At 40.9% G+C, this 15,120-nt stretch overlaps 1 pseudogene; it reads right to left on the bottom strand.

Annotated features, from left to right (window-relative positions):
• Positions 1-797: 797 nt before the first annotated feature.
• On the bottom strand, positions 798-2,155 carry LOC114509398 (annotated as a pseudogene).
• Positions 2,156-15,120: the final 12,965 nt, after the last annotated feature.

The raw sequence follows: 15,120 nt of genomic DNA, 5'->3' as shown, positions 1-15,120 counted from the left end.
AGCTCAGTGGATTGAGTGCAGGCTGTGAACCAAAGTGTCGCAGGTTCAATTCCCAGCCAGGGTACATGCCTGGGTTGCAGGCCCTAACCCCCAGCAACTGCACATTGATGTTTCTCTCTCTCTCTCTCTCTATCTCCCTCCCTTCCCTCTCTAAAAATAAATAAATAAAATCTTAAAAAAAAAGAAGAAAATTACCTAATAATACATGGGATGGTTTTGGCCCTTCCTTTTTACTGCTAATTAATAAGTATTGATTTGTGTTTTTTGTGCTAAAGGATAATTTTATTTGAACCTATTAATTTCTTTTCACTTAATGTTGCAAAGATAAAGCAATATAAAATAGGCAAAGGATGTATGGTCTTCAAGAATTTGTATCTTCAATTTTTACTGGAATAAAAATATTTTCAAGCCAGGAGATACTCAAGGATGAATCATGAATACTTGAAAAAGAACTTTACTTCAGGCAGGTTCAGTGGTGTGTGTGCTACAGCAAAGTTTGGTTACAGCAAATAGTTTTACTTCAAACCTGCATTGACATATAAATCAGACATTACTTGGCACAGATTAATTTCTGCTAAAATGTAGGTTCAATCCAACATTATGCCAATATTTGTGTTTATGGTAGACCCTATTTTAAGCACTAGAGGTTAAATTTTCACCCCCCCAAAATAAGAATAACAGCTACGATTAAGATAATGAACTGAAAATTCATTCCCTGGTATTGCTTTGAAAGTGTAGACCTGTGTTGTTAAGAGAAAATCTGACTTTATCTAAATATATTTTAGAACTGGAATTCTTTAGTCATCATCTACTCTTGGCTCATCACTCCTCTTCTTATTTGACCCAAACCAATTAAACATTAGTGTTTCTCAGTTGTTCCACTGAAAATAACTTTTTCTCCTACTTCTGTGCACATAAGATTTGTTAGAATGATTTTGCCCCATCGGCCTCAGCTGCATGAACTCTTCCTCCTGTGGACAGGGATCCTGTGTTCACCACAAACACCTCACTCTTATACAACTTTTGCACCTTCGCTGCTTTCTTGTCTCCTTCAGTGCATACACCTAGCAGTTTGAAGCAGGAAAAAGGAGATTTCCAATTCTATGAGATCTCAGGTAAAGCTCCAACTGCATCAAATACCTGCCCCATCATTCTGTCAGCCCGGCACAACATGAAGTCAGTTTTTGTTCTAGTTCTTACTGTAAGACTCCCTGGAGCAGCACACTGCACATCATCATGTTCCACAAACACATGAGTTTTCCTTCTCCATCTCTGGAAAAAAATGCCAACTCTGACTTTTGTCTCCTTGTCCACCTTTAACACTCTTTTTAGAATACTACTGCCCCCTTAAAGTCATCAAAGTCATCAACTTCCCAGCCAAGTTTGTTAATGCCAAAAGACCTAATAACATCAAGTCTGTTGGGGGTACTGGAATTTTCTTTACTATGTTCTTACAGACAATTTCAATATTGTATTTCAGCTGAGTAGAAACTGAAATGATAGTAGCTCTTGCTACTGTACCTTGTACAAATGCAAGGGTCTGTTCTGGCTGTCTTTTACCAAATGCATTTTGTTTTGTATTAAATAGAATCAAAATATGCTTCAGTTTCTTGGTTTCTATAGCAGCCAGGTATTCAGAAGTCTGAGGCTGAGGACAAGACTCATTACCAGCTCTCAACAGAAGAGCTGCATCCATCGTTGCTACCCTGTTCAGCATAGTAGCCATCAAAGTATCGTGGCCAGGACAGTCAACGAGGGAAACATGTCTGACTAATTTGAAGTCCCCTTTGGTCCCTGGAATGTCTGTAGGAAACTCATCAGCTGCACTACTTCCACAGGCACTATAGCATTTTGTTTGAGGACAACTTGAGTTATGTTATCATGTTTATAAATCTTAACGTTAGTATATCCAAGCCTGATTATAATATTCCTTTCCAGTTAATTTTTGAATCTGACACTGTGAACTCCAGAAATAGCTTTTACAACTGTGAATTTCCCATGAGCTATATGACTGATTGTACCTACATTAACTGTGGCTTCTTCGCTGATAACTTCATGTGAAAGAGGCATCAATTTGGTAACACCCAAGGTGGCAAGATTCTGGAGAGAGGTGCAGGGGGCCCAGAATCACTCCACCCTCTCACCCCCTGGCCATTTTGCCCAGAGAGAGGATGGACTTTTACACCATATTTTCAGCATATAATTGTCTCAATCTATTTAGAATATCATTAGGGTCAACACTGTTCAGAGAGTGTCCTTTCTTGGATGAAAATGTTGAATTGCTTAGAGCTAATATCATGAGATTTTGATCTACTTATTATTCCTTAGTGAGTAGAGGGCAATAAATTAAAGCCAATATACCTTCAGAAAAAGCTGTTGGTTTGGGTTGGTGATGTTTTCCCACCAATTTCCCATTAATACTCCTAATTATAACAAACACACACAATACACACAATCACTGGCTTTTTCAATAACATGGAAGACTAGGACATGTGAAAATCTTTCACCACAGAAAGTTAGAAATGCTAGACAAAGTGTAGCAAACATTCTGTTAAGTACATAGATGAATTTCAATAAAGTGAAGGAATTTCCAAGGGCTCCAAAACAAAGCAGAAAAACAAAGCAGTAAGAAGATGGGAAGGGGTGATTCGGGTATCAGGCATCAATATATGGATCATAAGAGCCACTCGCTGATGGAGACAAGACCTTGAGACTATGAAAGCGAGACATCGGAATTGAACTAAGAATCAGATCTATTGAAGAGCTATAAACTGACATCTAGGAGGTCCTGGAAAATATTGCAAAGAGGTACATGACAATGCATAAGATTGTGCCACTTGCTGCTGTAAGTGACTTTGGGTGGGGAAAAACATCTTGTGAGAAAGTCTGCCTTTGGGTTGGTTTGTATGTACTTTAATTGCATGATCTGGGTACCTTCAAGCCAATAAATTAACTAATTATAGGTTGGTAATATTCTCGTGAAGCCCGAAAGAAACAAACAGAAGCAAAATGCTCTGGAGGGATCCACCTAAAACCCAGGCTACACAGGATTTCCATGGAACTCATTTTCCAAAATAAAAACTCAGAAAGCATGATCTTCCATGAACAAATGTCAGCAGATAAAGAGATAGCCAGACTAAATTCCTAAGAACTTGAGATAATAGAGATGTCAGCTGAAATTGTGAAAAAAAGATGACAAAGGAGATAAACTCATGATTAAAATATAAAAATATGTTTTAAAATGTATTTAAAAGACAAGGTGAAATTATAGAAATGAAAAATATAGTCATTAAAAGTAAAAAATCATTGAACAGTGTAAACAGGTGAACAAAACTGAAGAGAAATTTGGTCCACTGGATAATAGACCTGAAGAAATACCTAGAGTAAGAGAGGGGTGTGGGAAGAGAGAGAGAAGGTGAATACAGGAGAGATATTAAGTGAAATGGAGTAGAGGAGGACTAACAAAATCTAACAGAAGTGTCAGGTGGGAAGAACAGAGAGAATGAGAGAATGGAGGATCAATAGGCAGTGTTTGAGGAAAATATAAAGGCTGAAATGTTCACCAAAATTACAGAGACACTTAACTACTTAGATTCTGGAAATAAAGTAAAATCCAGGCTTGAGAGATTAAAATAATATTTAAAGGTAGTGAAGCTGCAGAATTCCAGATAAAGTAAAATTCTTACCAGCACCTAATGATAAAAGATTACTAAAAAAGGACACCTCAGTTAACAGCAGAGATGTCAGCAGCAGCAGCAGCAGCAGTAGAAGTCATAAATCAGGGGAAAGAATACCAGACTCGACAGTGGGCTATGCCTGTGTGATTTTAAAAATGAATCCCTTTTGACAAGAAAAAAGGAAGTTGAGTCATCTCTTTTGCTGTCAATAAATGCTTGACAGTAATTCAGTAAATTCATGAGTAGCCTGGCAACTGAAGGCTGAACTGAGCAATTGAAACTAATGTAAAATCACAGGCGTTTTTCACTAATTAAGGCTATGTGATTCTATAAAGTGATAGGGTTGGGTTAAAGGTCAAGTGGGGAGTTGGAATGCTTATTGAAGAAATATCATGCGATAACTAAGTACAATGCCAGTTATTGGGGCCAACTAATCTAGGTTTTGGCTCTTTAGACCAGGGGTCCCCAACCCTTGGGCCATGGACTGATACTGGTCCATGGCCTGTTGGGACTGGGGCACACAGCAGGAGTGCAGTGGGTGAGTGAAGCTTCATCCGTATTTACAACCACTCCTCATTACTCACATTACCATCTGGGCTCTGCCTCCTGCCAGATCAGCTGCAGCCTTAGATTTTCATTGGAGTGTGAACCCTACTGCGAACTACACATGCAAGGGATCTAGGTTGTGTGATCCCAAGTTTAGGAGAATCTAATGATTGGTGATCTGAGGTGGAGCTGAGGCAGTGATGCTAGTGCTAGGGAGTGTCTGCAAATAGATTATTATCAGCAGAGGGGTTTGACTGTAGAGACAATAATAAATCAATTGCTTGCAGGCTCATATTAAAACTCTACCTGTGAGTGGCAAGTGACAATTAAGGCGCATCTGGTGGCAGACTTTATAGTGGCAAGTGAGTTGGTATACTTCAACTGTACAGCTGCATCTGGTGGCTGGCTTTAAGTCAGAATCTGACACTTAATTTTAGTCTGTGCATGGCCATTATTTTATATACCACTTCCGCACACTCCTCCTTTCTGCACTGTGTACTTGTCTCACTCACGGTTTTGGTAAGTCTGCAAGCTACCCCCAGCCAAAATGAGTACAAAACAAACATGGCTGGAGAGAGGGTTTCTTTGAATGGGGGGAAAGGCCCAATGATGAGACAACAGAAGACAAAAACTGTCAACAAAAAGCAAGTTGCATTTAAAAGAAAATACCAAGCCCTGGCTGGTATGGCTCAGTGGACAGAGTGCTGGCCTCCAAACAAAGCATCACTGGTTCGATTCCAAGTCAGGACACATACCTGGGTTGTGGACCAGGACCCCAGTTGGGGGCATATGAGAGGCAACCACACATCAATGTTTCCTTCCCTTTCTTTCTCTCTCCCTTCCCCTTCTCTAAAACAAAATTTTAAAATTCTTTTAAAAAGAGAAAATACCAAGAGTCCCGTTTAAATTACGTGTTCATTGCAACAGGTGATTCACATTTTCCAAGCCCACTTTATATAGTATGTGGTAACAGGCTATCCAATGAAGACAGGAAGCCATGAAACCCTCAAAACTGCTTCACCACATGGAGACCAAGCACCATGCATTAAAAAACAAGCATTGGCCCTGGCTGGCGTAGCTCAGTGGATTGAGCGTGGGCTGCGAACCAAAGTGTAGCAGGTTCGATTCCCAGTCAGGGTACATGCCTGGGTTGCAGGCCATGACCCCCAGCAACCGCACTTTGACGTATCTCTCTCTCTCTCTATCTCTCTCTCTCTATCTCCCTCCCTTCCCTTTCTAAAAATAAATAAATAAAATCTTTTAAAAAATACAAGCCTTTGAAGTTTTTCAAAATAAAAAACTGTGACCATGAAGAACAGAAGCAATTATTGAAGGCCACCACTTCATCAAATGTGTCTGCACCTAGAGCATCATTCTTACTGGCTAACCACATTGCCAAAGCTAACAAGTTCTTTATTATTGGTGAAAAGTTGATCCTGCCTCCTGCAAAAGACATTTGTTGTGAACTTTTAGGAGAGGCAGTGGTTGAAAAGATGGCATGTGTTCCTCCTTCATCTAGCATCATGACTAGATGAATTGATGAAATAGCAAAGGCACAATTGTTGGAGAGGGGAAATGTCACTGTGGTATGCAATTAGGTTGACCAGTCTACCGATGATGACAAGAAGGCAACGAGACTTGTTTTTGTGTGATATATTTTTAAGGAGGATGTACATGAGGATGTGTTATGTGTGGTTTTGTTGTCCACTCACACCACAGCTGCAGAACTATTCAAGTCTTTCAGTGATTACATATCAGGAAAACTGAATTGGTCATTTTGTTTCAGTATACGCATGGATGGACAGGTTACCATGACTGGACAGTTTTCTGGTTTCACTACTTGGGTCAAAGAAATTAGTTCTGAATGTGAGTCTACCCACTGTGTCATCCATAGAGAAATGCTGGTTAGCCAAAAAATGTCATCTGAACTTAATGTTTTGCAGGATGTGATTAAAATGATCACCTTGGCTGATGTGGCTCAGTGGACTGAGCACTGGACTGTGAACCAAAGTGTCACCAGTTCAATTCCCAGTCAGGGCACGTGCCTGGATCACTGTCCAGGTCTCCAGTAGGGGGTACTCAAGAGGGAATCACACATTGATGTTTCTCTCCCTCTTTTTCTCCCTCCTTTCCCCTCTCTAAAAATAAGTAAATAAAATCTTAAAAATAAAATAAAATTATCAACCACATTAAAGTACATGCCCTTAACTCATGTCTGTATGTACAGCTCTGTGAGGATGGGTGCATAGCACACATCTCCTCTCTTATGCACAGAAGCTAGACAGCTTTCTAAAGGTAGATCACTGGCCTGAGCTTTCAAGTTACAAAAGCTGCTCCAGAGATTTCTTTTAGAAACATAGTCACCACTCACAGCACATTTGAGTGACTCAAAATGGACTGTCAAATTGCTTACTTGTGTGACATATTCAGCCTGCTCAATGAACTCAATCTGTCACTTTAGGAGAGAACTATAACTGCATTCAAGTCGGCTGATAAAGTGGCTATATTCAAAGCCAAACTGGAATTATGGGGGTGATGAGTTAACCCTGAGATTTTGACATGTTTCAAATAGCAGAGATTTTGAAAGAGACTGAGCCAGGGCCTTTTTTCTCCCAGCATGATCACCTATCTCAGCTCTCAAAAGAGTTTGAGTGCCCTGGCTGGTGTAGCTTAGTGGCTTGAGCATGGGCTGCCAACCAAAAGGCTACTGGTTCGATTCCCACTCAGGACACATGCCTGGATTGCAGGCCAAGTTCCCAGTGAGGGACATGCGAGAGGCAACCACACATTGATGTTTCTCTCCCTCTCTTTCTCCATCCCTTCACCTCTAAAAATAGATAAATAAAATCTTTTTTAAAAAGAGTTTGAGCATTACCTTCTGACCACAAAAGACTCCCAAATTGGGATGGAATGGATCCGTGACCCATTTGTGAATAAACCAGGTGAATCGACTTTGTCTGTACTAGAAGAGGATCAACCTCTTGAGATCGCAAATGACGGTGGCCTTAAAAATATGTTTGAGTGAACTTCAAATCTCCATACATTCTGGATTAAAGTCAAGGTAGAATATCCTGAGATTCCCACACAAACAGTGAAAAGCCTGCTTCCATTTCTAACCTCTTATTTTTGTGAAACAGGTTTTTCTGCAGTGATAGCAACCAAAATGAGATTACAGAGTAGACTGGACGTAAGCAACATACTTTGAGTGCCACTGTCTCCCATCACCCCCAGATGGGACCGTCTAGTTGCAGGAAAACAAATTCAGGGCTCCCACTGTTTCTGCATTAATGGTGAGTTGTATAATTATTTCATTATATATTACAATGTGATAATTATAGAAATAAAGTGCATGCTCAATATAATGTGCTTAAATCATCCTGAAACCATCCATTCCCTGCCCTATCCATGGAAACGTTGTCTTCCATCAAACCAGTTCCTGGTGCCAGAAAGGTTGGGGACCACTGGTTTACAGCACATTCACAGAGTTGTGCTAGCAACATCACAATCTAACTCCAGAATATTTTCTCCACACCAAAAAGAATCCCTATATCTTAGCAGTTGCTCCTCATTTCTTCCTTCCCCTAGGCACTGGAAACCACAATTTCACTTTCTGTCTCTATGGAATTGCCTATTCTGGACAGCTCATATAAAAAGAATTATATAATATGTGGCCCTTTGTGTCTGGCTTCTTCTGCTTGGCTTAATATTTTCAAGGTTCACACTGTAGCATACTGGTACTTTGTTGCTTTTTAAGATGAACAGTACCACATTTTGTGTATCAGTTTGTCATGTGGCTATGCAAATGTTCGTGGGAGTATTGCATAAAGCTTTCATGCCCTCTTCAGTATACTACCTCCCAGCTCCTCAGTATGTGCACCAACTCAGAAGCTCTCTGAACCTCATTGTTTAGGGGTCTGTATAAACTATGCAGTCATGATTGATTAAATCACTGGCCTTTGGTGATTGAACTCAATCTGTAGGGGCTCTTTCCTTGCCTGAGGAGATCAGGGCTTGATCTTCCTATGACTGGTCCCTAATCTGAAGCTATCTAGGAGCTCCAGCAGGACTCATTTCTTTAGCATACAAAAGATACTCATCACTCAGGAGATTCCAATGGAATCTGTGCCTGAAAGGAAGGGGACAGGGAGCAAAGACCAAATATATTTCTCATTATACTACAATATCATACAGAAATATTTGATATTTGAACCTTGCAAATACAGTAGGTACATTTCTAAGTTAAAAAATATGCAGCTGAATTGTTCTATCTATTTTGTCTAGTATCTTAATGTGCCATCATGTCTGAAACCCTTGCATAACACCTTCCATCTCTCTTCTCACTGGGAAGATAACACCCATAAAAAAAATCCAACAAGCCCCTCATAGGTTGTCATTCCCTTGTATCCACAACTTATTACCAAGGCATTGTCTGCCCCAAGTTGCATAATGGTGCATCCGTGCCTAATTTCAAGATAGCACTAGCTATCTTTGACTGCCATTTAAGAAAGAGCAAGTTTCCTCTACCTGGAGCTAAAAATAGTGCTAGACCATCTGCCTCTTAATGTTCTAACACATTGACTACAAGACAAACATGGTCAAATGTAAGAAGATGGCAAAAATGCCATGCCATGTAATAGCTACAGAATATTAAAATGTGGCAATTGCTGCCCCAAAACTCCACCTGAGGCAACTGCTGCTAAAAGGCTAAGAAGATTCTGGAGACAACAGGGCTGTCAATAAAAAACTCAAATACATAAGCCCCAAAAAAGTCAATAAAATGGTGGTCAAACTAGACAAGAGTGAGAAATAGAACTCGAAAAGAAGTCGAGTGTCATTTAGGAAGCAATTATGTGATAACACAAAACTCAGAGTCTTGTACATATTCAATGTGGGATGACTGATAAGGGTTGGCAGATTATATTTGCCAAAGGTTACTTGTATTTCAAAAAGGAATTAGCTTCTAAAACAATGAAATGCTTTAATTTACTCAGCAAATATTTGCTGAGCACCCACTCTGGGGATATGATGGTGAGCAAAACAGGAACCTTTGCTGGGGTCATCGAGTTTAAGACCCAGAAGTAAAGCCAAATATTAATCAAACAACACTAGCAAATGTGCAGTTGCAAACTGAGTTAAATAAGAGCTCCAAAAAGTACAATATTTCTATGAGAGTCAATATCAAAGAACATGATCAAGGAAGTATCCTCAAAGAAATAAGCATTAAACTGTAAGTTGGGTTGAATGGTCTGAGATTTAAACAGGAATTTTACCAGAGGGTTGGTATGTTAGTTTGCTAGGGCTAACATAACAAGTATCACAAAATAGGCAGCTTCAACAACAGAAACTTACTGTCTTGCAATTCTGAATGCTAGAAGTCTGAAATCAAGGTGACAGTAAGATTGGTTTCTTCTGAGAGTGGTGAGGCACAGTCTGTTCCACGTCTTCCCCCATATCTTTCTGGTTGTTTGCTGGCAACTATCTGTGTTTCTTGGCTTGTAGATCTCTGCCTTCATCTTCATATAGCATTCTCTTTGTGGATGCATTTGTATGCAAATTTTCCCTTTTTACAAGGACACCACTGGTATTATTGAATTAGTCATCTTTAATGATATCGGCAATAATCCTGTTTCCAAAGAAGGTCACATTTTGAGATACTTGAGGCTAGGGCTTCAACATATGTATTTGAGGGGCACACAGTTCAATCCATAACAGTTGGGGAAGAGAACATGGGAAGTAATGAAGGTGTCAAATTTACCTCCTGACTTTCTCATAGGATTGCATTTATATCAAGAAGGACCCAAAACTTACCTAAGAAGAAATTGAGGCTATAGGGCATTGGTTAATTATGTAGAAGTACCAGGAAACAGTGCAAAGCTTGGGAGGTGGGAGAAGTTTGGGTTAAGGACAAAGAAGTATAAAGCATTATGGGAATGAAAGGGAGGCAGAGTAAACTGATCATGAATACTTACTTATACTGAGTTCTCTGGTTGAGGAAAACAGGCATGAGAATCAGGGTGGCTTTAATCCAGTTGTCTTTTTGAGAGTGGTCAAAGGACCTAGACTATCCAGTCTACAGCAATGTCAGCCTTCATGGGCATAGTCTATGATCTCCTGGACAGAACTAGAATCAAATACTGACTCCACCATTTATTAAATATATGTTGTTTGCCCAGTTAAAGCACAACTGAAAGCCTCAGCTTCCTAGTTTGTAAAATGGGTAGAGCAGTAGCAGTTAGTTGAGGAAGTTTGTGCAGTCAATCTCTGTATCACTCAGTATTGAAGGCCTGGAGGATTTCCATGCCCTCAGCAAATTGTGTGATCCCTTAGATTCTCTATTTTCTGATTTTAAAGATGGAATAGCAGTGCCTTATAGGGAGTTGCAACAATTCACTGAGATATATCATTTACAAAAGTGATTGGAAAAATAGAAAGTAATGCTAATTGTCTTCAGTGGCATTGAGCCAGGACTGTATTCTGTAACTGTCTGATTGCACCTTTAGAAGGCTCAGGAAGAAGACAGCCCCCACTCTGCGTGAGGAAAGAAGCCCCCTCTCTTCAGCTTTCCTCCTCAACACCAGTCTGAGTTAATCTTGTGTGCCGATTTATCTTCTTTTATCCACCTGGTCCTGTTAAGAGATAATTTCTGTTAGTGTCTTCACCCCAATTTATGGGGGAGATATCTTGTCTAGTTTTTTTTTTTCTGATGACCACAAAAGCCAAATCCTTATTTTCTTTGGCTTATTCTAAAAATTCATATCCAATTAGTGCTCCAATTTTATTCTCCAGAGAGTCTGGATGTCTTAGACCGGTATTGTAAGAGCTTTTGATTTTGGGGCTCATCTTTGAAAAATGTATCCCTGGTCCTGTGTACCTTCCCCCACCCTTCAGGGTCTAGGGAAAAAGGCAATGAATTAGGCAGTGTAGTATGTTGAATAGCATCTCCGAAAACGATATGTCCAAAGTCCAAACCCTCAGTAACTATGAATGTAAACTTATTTTAAAATAGAGTCTTTGCAGATGTAATTAAATGAAGGTTCTCAGCATGAGATTATTCTGGATTTAGAGTGGTCCTTAATTCCAATGTACTTACCAGATGCACCAATGTACCTACAAGAGAACGGAGGAGATTTGACAACACCGAGACCCAGCGGAGAATGCCCTATGGAATGGAGCCAGAGACTGCAGTGAGGCCTCTACAAGCCAAGGAAGGCCGAGGAGTCTCACAAACCCCAGAAGCTAGGAGAGAGACCACGCAACATTCTCCCTCATGCTTATTACTTGAAAGTTATTGCTTAAGTCAGGTTTGTGAGATCTGGGAGGAGGTGCAGGAAGCCCTGCCCGCTGCCCTGGGGTCAGCGGGGATGAGGGATCCACAGCCAGTTTCCGTCCCCGGACGGGACTGAGGACGGCACTGGGCCGACACCGGCTCTCCTGGCCCGAGGGCTCCTAGCTGACCCCCTGAAGCTGAATTTTTTTCAGTTCAGCATCAGATCAGCAGTGCCTTTTTAAATCTGCTACCGGTGGTTAGCTACGAAGTTTCGTCCGTTATCGAGGGAAAGGCCCCTGCAGCTTCTCTTTCTTTCACCTTCCTGGTCTCTTTTTTCTTCTTCTACTTTCTTTTTAAACCAGAAACAGCGCCCTCCCACTCGACTCCAGACCCGGTTTCTCAGTCTGCACTTTCCCGAGCCCTGCTGCGCAATTCACTTACGGCCCCTCCCTGAAGCCGGCAGCCGAGGCGTGCGCGCACTCGGTGGCGCAGCGCGGGCCCTGCGAGCACGTGCCCGAGTGAGGGCCAGGGAAACGCGCTCTGCCCTGCTGAAGACCCTGGGGGCCTTACCCCAGCACTAGCCGGTCCTTTGGTTTCCCCTGCAATATCTGAGCCTGCAAGCAAGGGGGAGAGGAGTGACTGCGTCTAAGGAACCTGCAAAACAGAAGAAGGGGTAGGGTGTAGGTGGGTGTGTGGTTGTGGAAAGGTGACAGTTACTGCGGTGGAGAAGGGGATGGAGAATGATGAGGGACAATGCGGAAATTTTGAGGGAGCTAGCTGAGTGTTAGAGCTAGAGAGGTTTGGAGAAATGGTGGGGACAGGTACCCAGATAGCTGGAAGGCAGCTCAGAGGGCACTGAGTCGTAGTCACAGAGGAGGTATGGAGAAAGCAAGTTGGCATATTAGAGGCATTTTGTCATTCTGCGCTAAAACAAAAGAAAAAAGAGAAGTGGTGTCAATGAAATCAGCAAAATAAGAAGCTCCATGGGCCCATCCCTACACAGAAACACCAAAAAGTAAGTGTGAGAATCGACATTGGGAGGATTCTGAAAGATAGTCAAACGTTTATAGCAACCAAACGAACGTTAGACCAAAGATAAGATGACTTAAACACAGCATAACAGAGATATTAGCAGCTACCTTAAGAGGAAAAAAAGGAGATATGAGAAAACTATGAACTAGGTTCAATGGACAAATTCCTGGAAACACACAAACCACCACAACTGACTCAAGAGGGGAGAAAACTCTGAAAACATAAATAAAAAAATAAATCAGTACTCAAAAACCCCGTGACAAAGAAAAACCCTGGACCAGGTAGCTTCCCTAGTGAATTGTATACCAAAGATTTAATGAATAATTAACACCAGTTCTTCTTCAACTCTTGGGGGGCGGGGGGGGGGGGGAAGAGCAGTGAGACCAAATCATTCAATGTGGCCAACATTGCCCCATGCGGAAACCAGACCAAGATATGCAAGAAAAGAATACAACAGACCCAAATCTTCTGTGAATATAGATGCAAAATTCCCTTAACAAAATATTTGCAGACTCAATCCAGCTGAATGTCAAAAGGATTATACACCATTACAGAGTAAGATTTATCCCAGGAATTCCAGGGATTTCACATATGAAAAACTATCAGTGTAATATGCCATATTAATAAAATGAAGGAAAAATATAATCTCAATTGCAGTAAAATAATTTCACAAACTCCAATGCTTTTTCATAAAAATATTCAACAAGCTAGGAATAGAACTTCTTCAATCTTATTAAGGGCATTTATGAAAAAAACTACAGCTAATATATTCAATGTTGTAAGACTTAAAGTTATCTCCCACTAAGTTTCAGGAATCAGCAAGAATGTCTGGTTTCACTTTTATTCAAAATTCTATAAGCAGCATTGTCCTGAGAGTTCTAGCTAGAACAGCTAGGCAAGAAAAATGGAATAAGAGGCATATAAATTGAAAAGAAACAAGTAAAACGATCCATCCCCACCTTGGCAGATGCAAACAAATTCAGTGAAGCTGCAGGATAAAAGATCAACACAGAAATCGGTTGTATTTCCACACATTAGCAATGAACAATCCAAAAAGAAGTTAAGAAAACAATTCAATTTCTTTATTGACTGAACTGAGAGGGGGAGAATGGGGGAGAGAGAAAGAGAGAAAAACATCAACATTGGTTTGTTTTTCCACTCATTTATGCAGTCATTGGTTAATTCTCATTTGTGCACTGATGGTGTAATGAGGATGGAACTGAAAACCTTGGTGTATGGGGATGATGCTCTAACCAACTTTGCTGCTCAGCCAGGGCTTCAATTCACCTTTCAATAGCTTCAAAAAGAATAAAATACTTAGGATTAATTTAACCCAGCAGTTGTGATACTTGTACTCTGAAAACTATAGAACAGAATTAAAGGAGACATAAATGAATGGCATGACATTCTGTGTTCATGGTGTGGAAGACTTGATATTATCAAGACGGCAGTGGTACCCAAAGTGATCTACATATCCAGTGCAATCTCTATGAAAAGCTCAATGGCCCTTTTTCTTTTGTAGAAATGGAAACACTGATTCTAAAATTTATGTGGCACTACAGGGGACCCACAGTACAAGTTTGAAACAAAAATAATTTTGAAAAAGAAAAACAAAGTTGGACTATTCACCCTTTCCAATTTCAAACTGTACTACAAAGCTACACTAATCAAACTATTCACTTGACATAAAAACAGACATACCATCTGGACATTTCATATAAATGGAATTATGTGAAATTCTGGACTTTTGATATCAGTAGAATCACGTCCAGAATAGGTAAATTCATGGAGACAATACGAGATTAGTGGTTGCCACAGCCTGGGGGTAGGGAGGATTTAATGAGTATGCTTGCTGAATATGGGGGTCTCCTTAGGAGATGATGAATGTGTTTTGAAACTAGATAAATGGTGAACATTACGAGTGTTCTAAATGCCACGGAATTGTTACTTTAAAATCATTAGTTTGATGTTATGTAAATTGCACCTTAATAAACAATAAATAACCAGGTGCACACCCAGTTGAAGTTGAAGTCAGTCCCTGCAGCATCCCTGCTGTGGCAGAGGGGTAGGAACTGCTTTTGGTTTGGGTGGGCAGCACCAACTTAACAGCAGCGGGAGCCGGAGTCACTGCTGGCAGGCCCAGAGCGCTGGGCCAGGCATGGAGTGGTGACTCATGAAGGTCCCCAGTGGGCTGCAGAGCCAGACTCTGTGTTCCTGAGTCCCTGCTGGCTGTGGCACCTTAGGCAAAATGCCCCAACCTGGTGGGTCATGGTGAAGAGGGGGTCTCGAATCCTGGACGTGGGAAGGCCAAGCAGAAGGTCAAACAGGCTCTGAGAGTCTGTCATTCTGAGGTCTCCCTTCAAATTGATGGAAGGTTTCCACTCATCACTTTTTACCCAGTTTCATCTATCCAGGTTGCCAGGCACGTAAAAGGAAGCACCAATATAAAAGTGTTTGTTCTCTGGGCCTGCGTCCTGGTTCCTGAAAACTCCAAACCAATAAAAAAGCAGGCACAGTGTTGTTGTTTTACCTTTTGTAAAATACCTAGATTGAGATATGAATGGAAATTTAGCGAAGACTGAAGCAACTGAAGATCAA

This window comes from Phyllostomus discolor, chromosome 3 (genome assembly GCF_004126475.2).
Source record: "Phyllostomus discolor isolate MPI-MPIP mPhyDis1 chromosome 3, mPhyDis1.pri.v3, whole genome shotgun sequence".
Taxonomy (NCBI): Eukaryota; Metazoa; Chordata; class Mammalia; order Chiroptera; family Phyllostomidae; genus Phyllostomus; species Phyllostomus discolor.
This window is presented reverse-complemented; position numbering and strand designations above follow the sequence as displayed.